This window comes from Theropithecus gelada, chromosome 6, assembly GCF_003255815.1.
Source record: "Theropithecus gelada isolate Dixy chromosome 6, Tgel_1.0, whole genome shotgun sequence".
NCBI lineage: Eukaryota > Metazoa > Chordata > Mammalia > Primates > Cercopithecidae > Theropithecus > Theropithecus gelada.
In genome coordinates, this window is record NC_037673.1 from 4,790,336 (window position 1) to 4,805,796 (window position 15,461).

The window sequence follows — 15,461 nt, forward strand, 5'->3', positions numbered from 1 at the left end:
CCTGGAATTTTTGAGGATCGTGAGGACTGCCCCTTCTATGCCCTCTCCAGGAATGCCTCTTGTTTATTTAGTAAAAACGTATCCTAAGCCTGGAAGGTGACCTCCTGGTCTTTCTGTAAAGAGGCTTATTAGATTGAGTCAGTATTGAAATAAGTACACCACTGGAAGCTCTAATCATCTGTGACCAGAAGATAAATTATTTGCATTAGAAGACCCCTATATTTTAAAAATTTTGTAGAAATCTTTCATTCTAAGCAAGGTCTTATTTATATTTATGGAAGGATCAAGTTAAAAGAAAGATGCATAATAATGTCATGACTAGCCTTAAAATTCTCTTGACAAAGCAGAAGAACAAAAATCTAACCTGAAACAATAGTTAAAATCCTTGAATGTTCCAACTGTCTTCTTTGGATTCCCTGAGGGATTTGTCAAAAAAGGCACCTACCCTTAGACCAGTGGTTTAAACTGGGCACTTATACTGCTGTAGCCTGAATGCGGTTCAATTCCCTGATTCCCTTTCGGGGGGCCAGTCCCTTGGAAATGTAAGTCCTTTAACTCAGGGGATAAAAAGAAAGCATTTATGAGAATTAGTTTAAATTATTTGTATGTTCCTTGACCTTTGGGGTACCCATTTATTATCATTCTTTCTTCCTCCAGGGATAGCTTTTGATTTCCTATTTGTTTTACTGTTTGTCTCTTTGAATTTTCCATCCATCGTTGTACAAGCTTGTTGGGTTTTTGAGTACAGGTAGCCAACCAAAAAGGTGAGAGCCCTGGAGAATATGGCCAGAGATGTGGGCCGCTCCCCATTTGCCACCAGCAAACCTTCCCTTCTTTCAGCCATCATTGTGAGGGGTCTGGATCTTCAAAAGCCTGCAGCTTTTGCTTCCTTTTTAGAGACCTTGGTTAACCCCATAAAGGGCTTCTTGGTTTTAGTATCACATGTGCTTATTTGTTTTGGTTTTAAGTCATTTGTTTAGGTATACCTCTGGTTTAAAGCTTTGGTTTATATCTAGAGTGCGATAGTATCTTTTTTCTCATTTATTTTTCTTCCTCTAATGGGCCGAAGAGACATGCCTCCCACCACCTCTGGTATCTGAATTGGTGAACAGATAAGCTGGGATCCTCCCAGACAGGGGACTGGGTGGGGGAACATTGCACTCACAGCTGCCATTCCTTTGGCTCCAGCAGAGGCCAGCTGCTTGTGTGACAGAAGGTTTTCTACTCGTATATTTAAAAGAATTTTTTAGAGCTCTACAGTCAAATGTTAGCTTAATTAAGAGCTCTGATTCTTTTGTGATCTCTTTTAAATACTATATCTTCAGTGGGAATGTCTTAGTCAACTAGACAAATTTTTTTCTAAGCCTTGTTAGCTAGAACATTACTGGCCTTTTGGAAAGCTTAACATCTCCCCTAATTGGCTTTTCTAAGACTTGTTCTGATTCTTTTTCATGTTTTGTTTTCCAGAGTTTATACAACTTTTTTTTTTAAAGTTATCTATTACTCGCAGCAATTTGGTATACTTTTGTAAACAGAATCAAAGCATTTATCATTCTTTCTACCTGATCCCTCCAGAATTTAGAAGCTATTCATGGATATTTTTTATGACACTATAGTTATTTGCATATATTAAATATGAATCTGTTTTCTTCTGTAGCAGGACACAATTAGAAACACTGGTTATTTTACCACAGATTAGAATGGAATATCATATTTTCATATGTGAACAGACTGCTTTGAGGGACTGAGGTTAACTTTCATGGAACCAATAAAAAGCCTCTTGGAAAGACTGGCCTGGCACCTTTTCTACACAGTTTTCTTACAAGATTACTGACACCATAGTTAAGTAAATAATGTCATTTTCTGACAGGCCTAGGAACCTCAGGATACTTGGAAGACCTTAAGAAGAGAGTAATTAACCCAAGTTAAACAGGCAGTGTGGAGCAAGTCAAATCTTTGGGTTGGCTACTTATTCTAGAGAAGCTTCTAATGGTTTGATTTGAGATTCCTTGTGAAAAAGTTTCAACAAACCCAACTTAGCAAAGTTCTATATCATAAATCACTATCCTTGCTGAACTTACGTATATAAATAATCAGAACAAAGACTAATTTTGCAAACAAATTGGTCCTACTGTGATTATCTTTGGTAAAAATGAAGAGACTAGGAAAAGAAAAATCATGTTTCAGAAAAAATAAAAAACTGTACTGTACTTGTTTGATTCTAGCCTCGTCAGTTTGTTTTTGAGTTTTTGTCTTTAAAAAAAAAATCTGGATTACAATCCTGAATTTTTAGTTTCTTCCAATATCTGGGCTTGCTTGACCCTCCAGACTAATGTTTTCCATTTTTCTCCCACCCTTCTGGCTTGGAATCACTAAAAAATTTTTCCTGAAATTGAAGCTAGTCAACTTAGCTTTTTAAAAAAATCACTTCGAATTTTGTTTTAAACTGTTGTCTGTTTGTAGGTCCATTTAATTCCCAAAAAGAATCATTCACTAGATAATTTCTGTCTTCTGGGTCTGTTCATTCCCTTGAAGATCACTTGCTCTTACACCTTTCAGCTTCCCTTCCCCTAAGAAGATGAATACATAAGCATTCGTACCCTATTGAGTTACTGAGTGACCATATTCCTGGGACTCCCCCATGCTAAGCACATTAAAATAAATTTGTATGCCTCTTTTCTCCTATTTAGCTTCCATTTGTCATTTGATTTTCAGTGAACCTTCAGAAGGTAAAGAGTAAACATTCCCTAGGCCCCACAACTGGATGCTTGTTTTCTGCTTTTCTGATACTTGAGCTGTTTCTAAAAATACTGCATCTTAACATGCATTGAAATGTGTAATTCAACCATTACAATTCCCTTTAAGTGCATTTTGGAAGTACAACTAAAACTTTAGTCCAAATGCCTGTTGTGTTGTCATTCTAAGTTTTTATCCTAGACTTGATAAACCTGTCTAACAACCTATTGGGAATTATCCTTTTGGAATACACTTCTTGACCAGCCCATGAGGATCACCAAAATCACAGTATCATGCCTTCACATCCGAGGCTCATAGACCATAGGCCTTCCTAATTTCTGGACAGTCCCAGTGACTGGCAGACTCCACATGCCGTTATCTTATCCAGGAAGCAGGATGGTCATTTTTATACGGTTTCTGTGAGGAATCCAAAAGATTTCTTTCCTCCAGTTGCCACTGTGGACACTCACCACTGTAATACGTGTGTGTGTTAACTTTGCATGTAACAAATTATTTTTTCTTAGAGTAAGGTAGGAGACCACTCCTCGTATTATCTTATGCCCAGTTTTTGCCTCTAAAGAAAGAAGAAGTAAAAACTAAAAGGCAGAAGTGAAATCCACAGGCAGACAGCCCGGAGCCGTGCCCTGGGCCTGGTAGTTAACGATCAACCCCTGACCTAACCGGTTATATCTATAGATTCCAGACATTGTATGGAAAAGCACTGTGAAAATCCCTGTCCTGTTCTGTACCTTTCTGATTACTGGCGCATGCAGCCCCCAGTCACGTACCCACTGCTTGCTCAATCAGTCATGACCCTCTCATGCAGACCCCCTTAGAGTTTTAAGCCCTTAAAAGGGAGAGGAATTGCCCACTCGCGGAGCTCGGTTTTTTGGAGATGTGAGTTCAGTTTTTTGGAGATGTGAGCCCGCCCATGTTCCCAGCTGAATAAAGCCCTTTCCTTCTACAACTCGGTGTCTGAGGGGTTCTTCTCTGCGGCTCATCCTGCTACAAGAGAATCTAAAAATAGGTAGAAATATTACCCCACTCCCTTTCTATACGTGCAGAAATTGAGGCTTATAGATGGTAAGTAACATAGTAGGAGATGGGAAGGAAGTAACATAACCTCACAGGCATAGTTCTAGACACAGTCCACTGTAGTGCCTGGTCAGGCAAGGTGGGGCCTCACACTATATCCTGAGACTTGGTTAAACTAAAATGCATTTTTAGGTGAGATGGTGGTAAGATGCTGCAGACTTTGCTTGTACTTAATTCCCTGTAAGCATAGACAAGCCAATTTATTGTGGTTTCAAAACAAATTTAGTGGCTACTTTTCTTTACACGGCTATTGTTTCTAATCCAATGACGGGTTTGTTAATATGAATTTATATGCCTCATTCTTGCCAATTTTCTCCCCAGAGATGAATTGTTATGTTGAGACTCTTAACATTTATACGAGTATTTTATTTTATGTGGTATTGGGATATTGTGGTTTATAATAAGAAATATTTATTTGGTCTCTGCCCCTGGTTTCTGGCACACAGCAATTAAAATCCTTGTAATTTTTGAGTGACAGAAATGCTATGTTCATCTTCTGTTCGAATATTTGTTCATTGACCAAAGTTCTTGACATATAACCCCTAATCCCATAGAATTTTCTAGCAATAGGAGCATCTATTTTTCCTATGGTTTGGTGTGTTCCTGGATGGGGGCTGGTCACCAGAAACACAAAGCCATGGCTAGAAGCTTGGAACTTTCAGTCCCACACCCCTATCCTGTGAGAAAGGGAGAGGGACTGGAGACTGAGTTCATAATTGATCATACCTATATGGTGAAGCCTCCATAAAAATCTTTGAACTGGAGTGTTCAGAGAGCTTCTGTGTTGGAGAATACATCTATATGCCAAGGGGGTAGGGCATCCCAACTCCATGGAGACAGAAGCTTCCATGCTTAGGTCTCTTCCAGACATTGCCCTATGCACCTTTTCATCTGGCTGTTCTTCTGTATTCTTGATCATATTCTTTCTAATAAACCAGCAATGTAAGTTTTTCCCTGAGTTCTGTTTGCCATTAAAGCAAATGATCAAGCCCAGGGAGGGGGTCATAGGAACTTCTGGTTTATAGGCAGTTGGTCAGAAGAAAGGAGAGCAGCTCTAGGGACAACATGGATTGTGATTGGCATGTGATGTGGGCAGAGCCTTTATCTTATGGGATCCAACATCAACTCCAGAGAGATAGTGTCAGAATTGAATTTTATTGTAGAACATCCAGTTGGTTTCTGGAAAGTTGAGGAATGGGTTGGTGTCGGGGAAAACACACACACACACACACACACACATCTGGTCACACAAGTGTTGTGTATGAGTACAGAGGAAAGCCGTGTCTTTCTCTGATAGTCAGATATTAACCAAACCCTGTTGGTTTTCTACTTATGGTCCCTGGGACTATAATCCGGGAGCTCCCTCAAAACCAGCTTTACCCTCACTACCTGTAATTCATTTTTTAAAATTTTTTAAATTCATTTTTAAAATTCAATTTTAAAAAAACTATTATTACATGCTGCTTTCTGAAAGCGTATTTGAGCTCTAGAATAAAGACAGCTGGTGGATGAGATACCAACAGTGTGGAATAAGCCCTTTCCTGCCTTCTCCCTCTCTTCCTTTCCACCTTCCCTTCCCCTAATTCCCTGAATACTTTTCCCCTATTACTAATAAGGCCATCTAAATTACTAGAAAAATGAAGATATAAAGGTATACAGTTCTAGGGAAGATTGTAACTATCAATAGCATAATATTAAATTACTTAACTTTTTGTGCCATTATACAGTTTGGCCTAAGTCATCTTCTGTGATTTTCACAGTCATAAGTGTAAAATGGTCAAGAAAGGAATTATTCTTGGGTACAAATGTGGATATTGAGTCAAAATTATTATGCGATTTACATTAGTTTCTATAACTAGCAACTCAGAATTTCAAAGGCAAATGAAAGTCTTATCTCTTCCTCATTGTCTCTCTATACACAGCAGAGGACCTTAGCCCATGAACTTGACCTTCACATTCATTTCCTCACTTTACCATCATGCCAGTTACCTCGAAGGAGCCCAAAGAGGAAGTGGAAATAGGTTTCCAAATACTTTGATAGGTTTTTTCTTTTTCTTTTTAAATGAAACTAATACACTTTTAAAGTTTTAATGATAAGAGAAGTTAATTCCAGTTGAATTTATAAACACTGTAAATAAAGAATAAATAGTACCCTAAAGAAAAACTCCACCAGTGTTTCCTGACAAACTAGCACATATTAGGTATCAGATATTATGGTTTTGCAATCTCAGATGCTGGGTTGATAATTCCCCAAAACGGTGTAATAGTCAGCATTCTCTAAAGGGGCAGAACTAACAGGATATATGTTTATAGAAAGAGGAGTTCATTAGGTGAATTGACTCACATGATCACAAGGTGAAGTCCCAAGACAGGCCATCGGCAAGCTGAGGAGCAAGGAAGCCAGTCTGAGTCCCAAAACCTCAAAAGTAGGGAAGCCAACAGTGCAGCCTTCAGCCTATGACTGAAGGCCCTGGAGCCCCTGGCAAACCACTGGTGTAGGTCCAAGTGTCCAAAAGCCGAAGAACGTGGACTCTGATGTTTGAGGACAAAAGCATCCAGTATGGGAGAAAGATGAAGGCTGGAAGACTCAGCAAGTCAGCTCCTTCCACCTCCTTCTGCCTGCCTTATTCTAGCCACACTGGCAGCTGATTAGATGGTGCCCACACAGACTGAGGGTGGGTCTGCCTCTCCCAGTCCACTGACTCAAATGTTAATCTCCTTTGGCAACACCCTCACAGACACACCCAGGAACAATACTTTGCATCCTTCAATCCAATCAAGTTAACACTCAATATTAACCATCACAAGTCCACCCCTTGTCAACTTGAACGCATACACATCTCCTGAAATCAGACATAATCTTCAATGAAGATAATAATAAGGTCATAATTACATCTAACATAATACAGCTATCCTTCATACAACGGAAGCACATTAATCCTTAACCTAAATGCTGTTACATAAAGTTAACAACACTTAAATTCTGGTATAAGTCAATAAATCTTATGTCACATAATAAAGGAAAAAAGAAATAAAGATATTTTTAGTACAAGTTTATACATACACAAACAGGTTCTTAACAAAATAAGGAGGAAACACTCATGACAATTACAGTCCTCGTTTCTGCAACTGGTCATGCAGTCGTAGCTGGTATTGATGACTACCTTCTTCTACTACCCATTCTGTATTCCCTTTTCCTTCCACAAGCACCTCAGCAGGCAGTGTTCTTTTACCTGGTGGGGTGACCCAAATCTTCATTCCCGAAGCATCTCTCCTGTATTCCATGCATACTCTTCCTTACCTCTGTTGTGGAGTAGTAGACTGATTTCGTCTTGATAGTCTGGATCAGTCACCCCAGCCAACACTGTAACTCTCTTCTTAGCCTGTTGACTTAAAGGCAGGAGGAGCCCAAAGTGTCCAGGTGGCAATCTTAACTTCCAGTTTAATGGAATCATTGTCGTGTCTCCTGGTGGCAGCATTCCTCCCTCTGGAACCAAGACCTCTAGGCCAGCAGAACATAATGTTGCAGAACAGGAAGCAAAAGTTTTGCTAGTGGATTACTAGGGGTGACGGTGAGTGGTGCCTCTTCCACTTCCACCCTACTATAGTCATTGGAAAGGTTATACAGATAAATAATCGATATTCATAGAATGGAATATTACATAGCAATTTAAGTAAGCAAACTGGGTCTATAAGTATGAATATGTATTACATCAATAATAAAATGTTGGGATGTTAAGAGAAAAATGGTGGGCCTCAAAAGTCATTCCATATAACAAATGAATGGTTGACAATCTTTATTTGGACAATTAATTCTCAGGAGATTAAATGGCTCTTCCAAAATATAAACCATGGTTCCCACAAATAGACATCCAGGGCCAGCTGACAGTGCTTCAGACATTCTAGACTGATTATCTCTGTCCTGTGATGTCCCATAAAGCATGCAGGAAAAGCAAAAGATTCACAAGTATTCTGGATTTAAAAAAAAAAAAAAAAAAAAGGATATGCTTACACTATTACAAATGACAGTTCTTGTTTTACATAAATGCATTAAGTTCTGTGACTATCACAGATGGCCCAGTGACCAGGACTAAGTTTGCATCTGAAAGCACCATAGTATGGAAGAGGGAGAGCTCTGCCCAAGGGCCTGTGTAAGATTGATTTGTAGGGTTCATGTAGACAGCCTAGAGTGCTCCAAGCACCCCCACAGACTGCCGGCTCCTTTAGTCGCCCCTCTGGCCACACGTGGCTCCTATGCCATCTGAAGCCTGATACCCAGAATGTTTCCACAACCTTCCAAATAGAAAACTTTCATTCTTGTTTTGATTCCATCAGCAACGTAGTGGTGGCACTTGGCACCCTTGGCCAACATGGGATCACAGATTTCATTGGCTTCATGGATGCAGGTTGTATATGACTTTCACATGTTGAGAAGTATTCTCTTGGCTGCAAGCATATTCATTTTACCCTTTCCAACACGAATTTCTTATAAAATATTTCTTTGGTGGCTATTATCTCCATAAGGACTTAGAAATGGAAGCAGGTTTGCTAATTCTGGCCTCTCTTCATCCTGGGCTTAAGTGCAAGGATAGATATGTACACTCACGTGCTGTATTTTTGTTTGTTTTTCACATTCTGCCCGTTTTCCAAGAAATTCTCCATAAAATCTATTTTCATACCTCAAGAGTTCTTAGTTCATGTAGTTTTGAGTCAAACTTCAGGATTTTACTTTTGTTACTTTATATTGTGTATGTTTTACATACTTTTCCATGTTAAAAACTTGCCAAAAATAATGCTGGAATGTAATTATCAAATGAAGAGCACAACATTTGGGTCCAACTTTGTCAAGTAACCCTGTGCCAACATGAACTAAGAGCCCTGTTTTCAGAGAACAAGCCAAAGTAGAACTGAGCTCAGCAGATCAATCAGCCTAGCACTTACTGGCCTCAGGCAGGATCTTGCCCAGTTCTCTGTACCTCAGGGAGGTTTTTCTTTCTTGCGAAGAAAATGTGTTCATCACATAACTTTGATCTACTTGTGGGCAAATCTGAGTTTCAAAGATTATGCTTTAAACCTTCTCTCCTACTATAACTTCCGTTGGCAAACTGTGCTTGGCTACTCTCCTTAAAACGAAAAATTCTTAAAGTAGAGGCAAGTAGCTTTCATGTATGTGACCAGTTACAAAACTGTTCCAGTTTTTATCCCTTCTAACTGAGAATTGTGTACTGACTCTATCTACTTGACTGGCAAAATCGGAGATGAGGAAAGGAGGTGGTACTCAAGAGCACTGGTTTTAGTTATTTGGTCCTCAATTAGCTTTGCCAACATGAGCACATCACTCAATCTCTCTGAACCTCAACGTAGCTGTAAAATTCACAGGGTAACTCCTCCTATGCACGTCATAAGGCTGACATCATGAATGGAAAGCCTCTTGTAAGCTGTCCACAGTTACACAAATATCAGTGTTTCAGTTTAGGTTCCCCCCAAAAACAGACCCTGATATAAAAATTCAAGCACAGATAGTTTCTCTGTCAACAGATGATGGGAAAAATGAGAAGAGAAGCAAAGAAAAGCGGTAAGTGTTTGAGCCAGCCAGTTACCAATCGGGGAACCCCGAGAGTGAGAATGAAGCATATACCTCAGTGTATACATCCCAGAGAAGGTTGGGCACTGAGGTGTCCACCACCAACTCCAGTAAGTTATTGGTTAGAGGGTGGGAGTGATTTCCTCCACCTCCTATGTTCCCTGAATGAACAGCCTGCGGCAGAATGAGCCCTTGGTGAAAGAGAAGCCGGTGCTCAGCAGCTGGAAGTCAGACTAGTCTGCTTTGACATTATGGTACAGAGGACATGTGGGTGGGGCAGCAACAGCATCTGCTGCCACCAGCATTGTCATAGAATCCTCTCAAGCTTGTGCACCACTGATAATTCTGTTACCTAAGAGAGTTAGCAGCTTACTGTTCTCTTGATCAGTCAATTGTGCTATATATTTGATTGATACCAAGTAGACCTGCATTTTTCATTGTGAATAAATGTTAGCATGTTTAATATTTATTTCATTATGTTTATTTAGATTTAGGGTATATGAAGTTCTTGTTAAGATCTTTTGCCATTTTTCTACCGCATTCTTCCTTGTTTTCCAAATTGATTTTCTGAAACTTTATTACATTAAAACAATTAAACCTCCAGCCTGGGTGACAAGGTGAGACTCTGTCTAAAAAAAAAAAAAACAAAGCAAGATTAAAATTATTTAATTAAAAGTATATTCTCGCCAGTCATGGTGGCTCACACCTGTAATCTCAGCACTTTGGGAGGCTAACATGGGCTGATCACTTGAAGTCAAGAGTTCAAGACCAGCCTGGCCAACATGGTGAAACTCCATCTCTACTAAAAATACCAGGCATGGTGGCACATGCCTGTAATCCCAGCTATTCAGGAGGCTGAGGCAGGAGAATTGTTTGAACCCAAGAGGCAGAGTTTGTGGTGAGCCAGGATTGCGCCACTGCGCTGCAGCCTGGGCTAAAGAATGAGACTCCATCTCAAAAAAGAAAAATAATGTATATTCTACAGCAGATTGATGCCAGCAGTTGATACGATCACTACTTAGATACCTTTTTACACCATCTCAGCAAATCAGGAAGCCACTTGAGCAACTTTCATCTAACAGTTCCCTATAGAGCATGTGCACATGAAGACAAACTATAATTCAGTATGGGTTTGACAGACATAAAAAGAGGATCTCAGTTGTTCCATTAGTAAAAAAGAGCTTGTCCCAGTCTTTCCTAATAAAGTTTTTGGGATATTCAATTAAAACACTTACAGCCAAGAAAAGACCAAGGTGCCTCAATGATTAAATATAACATGATATCCTGAGTGGAATTATAGAATAAAAAAGAACAGTAGGTGAAACTAAGGAGATATGAATAAAGTAAAGGATTTAGTTAATAATAATGTATTATTTTGCTTTATTAGTTGTGACACATGTATAATACTAACCTGAAATATTCACTAACAATAAAGGAAACCAGGTGCAGAGTATAAGAGAACTCTGTTATCTTTACAATTTCTCTGAAACTCGAAAACTATGCTAGAATCAACAAGTTTACCTAAATAAAAAATACTTCCAAAAATATAAACAAAACTTAGAGTTAAAAATAGTCATTAAAATGGAAATTAACAACAGATGGGAGAAACAATATGCTGGCTACAAATAAATAGTTAATACATTAGATAGTTGTACTAAAAAGAATTTTTTAAGGATTAAGCCCAGAGTGAAAAACTAAAATAAAAACAAGATGAAAAACAATAAACAGATATAGAATCTAATTAGATAAGATTTTGATACAAAATAGGAAAAGTAGTTAAGAACTATGTAGGGCAGATTGACAGAAATAAGGACATGTCTAAATAGGATCGCCAGAAGAGAGCAGGAAAGAGTGACAGAAAGCCAATATTGAAACTGGCGATGGCTAATAGCTAAAGGTTTCCAGAATAAAAGAGACGTGAGAATCCAGATTCCACGTGTACGTCATATGCTGACTAGAATAAATGGAAATAAATGTGTTTTAGAAAACCTGAAAACTAAAAGTCTTTTGCTCATAGCTTCACTGGCTGTGCACTGCACATGGACTGTTTTGTAATGGCACTTTTTAGTTTGTAAAGTATATAACATGAACGACTGTGTATGGTGGTTCTGCAGGAGAGAAAATAAAAACACCAACAATGGAACCACTGTTAAATTGAGAGTAGGCATCTCACTCCCAACAAAATCTGCCAAAACAATGCTCTGAGGGGGAAAATTCTATCAACCCAGAAGTTCATATTGACTGGAGAATAATTTAACTTTAGGAAATTAATAGAGTTCATCACATTGTGGTATCAAGGGATTAAACAAAATCTACTTTAATAGTTTCACAAAGTTTTTTATAGAATTTTATACAGTATAAAGTTGGCCTTCAGTATCCTCAGGTTCCACATCTGTAGATTCTACCAACCTCGGATCAACAGTCTTTGAAAAAATAACTAACAATAAAAATAACAATATAACAATTTTAAAAAATATAAATAAAGAGATATACAGAGGCCAGGTGTGGTGGCTCATGCCTATAATCTCAGCGCTTTGGGAGGCCGAGGCGGGCAGATCACTTGAGGTCAGGAACTCGAGACCAGCCTGTCCAACATGGTGAAACACCCTCTCTACTAAAAATACAGAAATTACTCAGGCATGGCGGCACATGCTTGTAGTCCCAGCTACTTGCGTGGCTGAGGCAAGAGAATTGCTTGAACCCAGGAGGCAGAGGTTGCAGTTAGGTGAGATTGGGTCACTGCACTCCAGCCTAGGCAACAGAGCAAGACACAGTCTCAAAACAACAACAACAACAAATGAGCAATACAGTATAACAACTATTTAGATGGCATTTACATTGTATTAAGTATTATAAGTAATCCAGAGTTGTTTAAAAGTATACAGTAGGATGTGTAGACTGTTATACATGCAAATACTCTTATCCCTTGGTATTCATGAGGGATTGGTTCCAGAACCTCCATGGATACCAAAATCTGTGGATGCTCAGATCTTTTATATAAAGTGGCACAGTATTTGCATAGAACTATGAACATCCATATAACTTTAATCAACTCTAAATTACTTGTATTACCTAATGCAATATAAATGCTATGTAAATACTTATACTGCTACTTTTTATTTGTATTAATTTGTATTATTATTTTATTCTTTTTAAAAAAGTATTTTCCATTCACAGTTGGTTGATCCCTTTTGTTCAGAACTCTCAAATACACAGGGCCAACAGTATTATGTCATTTTATATAAGGAACTTGAGCATCTGTGGATTTTGGTATCCACTGGAGTCTTGGAACCAATCCCCTGTGGATACCAAGAAACAATTGCATACTCCGGATCCACACTTAGTGATTGACTAATGCATGGCTGTTGTTATAAATAATTTGGAATAGTAGTGTTATTCTTGTTAAAGTTTGTAACGAAGCAAGGTTATTTGCCATTATTTTTGTAATTCACATTTTTCTGTAAGCAATAAGTATTACTACAAGACCAGAAGGAATATGAGAAGTCACAAATAACAGAAAGTTTTAGCAGTAAATAATCAGTATTTACAAAACGTACATTTGTGTGCTGAAAAACACAAGAAAATCAAGACTGGTTAAAAAAAATAAATGAAAAAACCCCAGTGCTTCTAAAAATTAGAAGTAACTGCTTAGAAAATGTTATTGGAAAACAATATTAATAGGAGGCACAGAATTTATATACAGGACTTTTGTGAACAGAACTATAAGACCTTTTCAGAGGACATAAAGATGTGAATAAATGGAGAACCTCCCGTCACTCAGTGGGGAAGAGGCACCAGCAGGAGGTGAAGAGTTTGGGAAAGACGTTTCAGGGGGCACCATAGCCAAAACCCATGCAGGAAAACATTGATAGATCTGAGAACCCATGTGCTTAAAAGATTTAGAAGAAAGCTAAAAGTCCATTGTCCACTGGGAAGAAAACGTGTGTAACATAAACAGTATAAGAGAAAATGTTCCTATTTTAATAGTAATGAGCTCCACCTTAGTTTACCTGGGCTGCTAAAATAAAATACCCTAAACTGGTGGCTTATAAACAACATATTTATTTCTTATGGTTCTGGAGACTGGGAAGTCCAAGATCAAGACACTATATCCCATATCTGGTGAGGGTCACTTTCTGGTTCATAGATGGCCATCTTCTCACAGTGTTCTCAGCTGCTGGAAGGGCAAGCAGCTTTTAGGGCTCTCTTTTATAAGGGCACTAATCCAATTCCCAAAGACCCCACCTCCTAATACCATTACCTTGAAGGCCACAACTTCAACATATGAATTTGAAAAAGATATAAACATTCAGACCATAGCAAGCTCTTACAGATTAATTAGAAAAGGCTATTCTGTCTTAAAAATAGTTTCACAAAGTGAATTTTCAATGGTCAGAATTCCAAATGGTATTCTGTGCATCATCTTCACTTGGCTTTCCTGACACCATTCACATTCCCAATGATCCCAGCCTCTTCTGTCTCAGCTCTGGAGTGTAGGCACTGACTCTGTAAGGTTCTGGTCTGGTTCTGCCCTTCATCTCTGTCCCCGCTTGTTCTGGTCTTGGCTTGCAGCCCTGTCTACCCAGTGGCTTGTGTTTCCAGATTCCCTTTGGGCTGATTTCCCCAGTGGGCATTGTCTCACATTATTTACCTGTTGGTTCTTACCTCAAGCCAGCCCTGCCTTTCCTCTGCCCTGCAGAAACTCTTCAGTGTTTCTTGTGTATGGATGGCATATTGGATTTCTTTTCCCATGTGTCAGTGCCAAGGCCAGTTTTCTTCCATTTACCCCATTCTTCTTTTCACTTACTAGAAATTCAGGAGGCAGTAAGGGGGGTCAGATCTTCATCCAGAACCTGACCTGAAACACCAGTGGCAAGGCTGTAACTGATGCTCAATCAGTAACAGTTCAATAGAAAATCATAAAACAAATGTTTGTTTGTTTGAGATGGAGTCTCACTGTCCCCCAAGCTGGAGTGCAGTGGCACCATCTCTGCTCACGGCAAGCTCCGCCTCCTGCCTTCAGCCATTCTCTTGCCTCAGCTTCTGGAGTAGCTGGGACTACAGGCACCTGCCACCACGCCCGGCTAATTTTTTGTATTTTTAGTAGAGACGGGGTTTCACTATGTTAGCCAGGAAAAACAAATGTTTTAGAAGTGGCAAGAGAATTTTATTTGAGCTGAAAAAATTTAACAAAGGTAATAGTGCTGGATGTATTAAATTGGTTATATTTAATAAACCAAACACATTTGTTTTTCTTGTATTGCTGAAACAAAATTAACCATTCTTTATATGCCTCTCTAAGTCATTGTTTCATGGAAAAACAAACAAACAAGTTATATTTTATATAAAGTCTAGTCTTTTTAACCATTCTGTTAAATTAATGAAGAAAAAGTTGTAGATATTTAATGTGTAGCTCTTGATGAGTATACACCTATGAAGCCACCACCACAATCTGTGCCATGAACCTATTCCTCACCTCCAAAACTTTCCTCCTACCGTTTTATTTATTATTATTATTATTGTGATAAAAACACTTAACATCTTCTACTCTCTTCATGACTATAAAATGTATAATAAAGTATTATCAACTCTAGGCACTATGCTGCATAGTACAGTCACAAAAATTATTTATTTTGCATAATTGAAACTCTGTATCTTTCAACTGTCACCTTCCTATTTTCTTCTATCCAGTTCCTGGAAACCAGCATTCTATTTTCTGATTCTGTAAGTTTGACTATTTTAGATTCCATATGTAAATGAAATCATATAGTATTTGTATTTCTGTGATTGGCTTATTTAACTGAATATAATACCCTCCACATCTATTCATGTTGTTGCAAATGGAAGAATCTTCTTTTTCTTTTTTAATGTGGAATAATATATCATTTTGTATATATACCGCAATTTTTTTCTTTATTCATTCATCGAAGGTCATTTAGGTTGCTTCCATGTCTTGGCTATTGTGAATAATACTTCAATGAATATGGAAGTACAGATAACTCTTCAATACACTTTTTTCAGTTCATTTGAATAAACACTTAGAAGT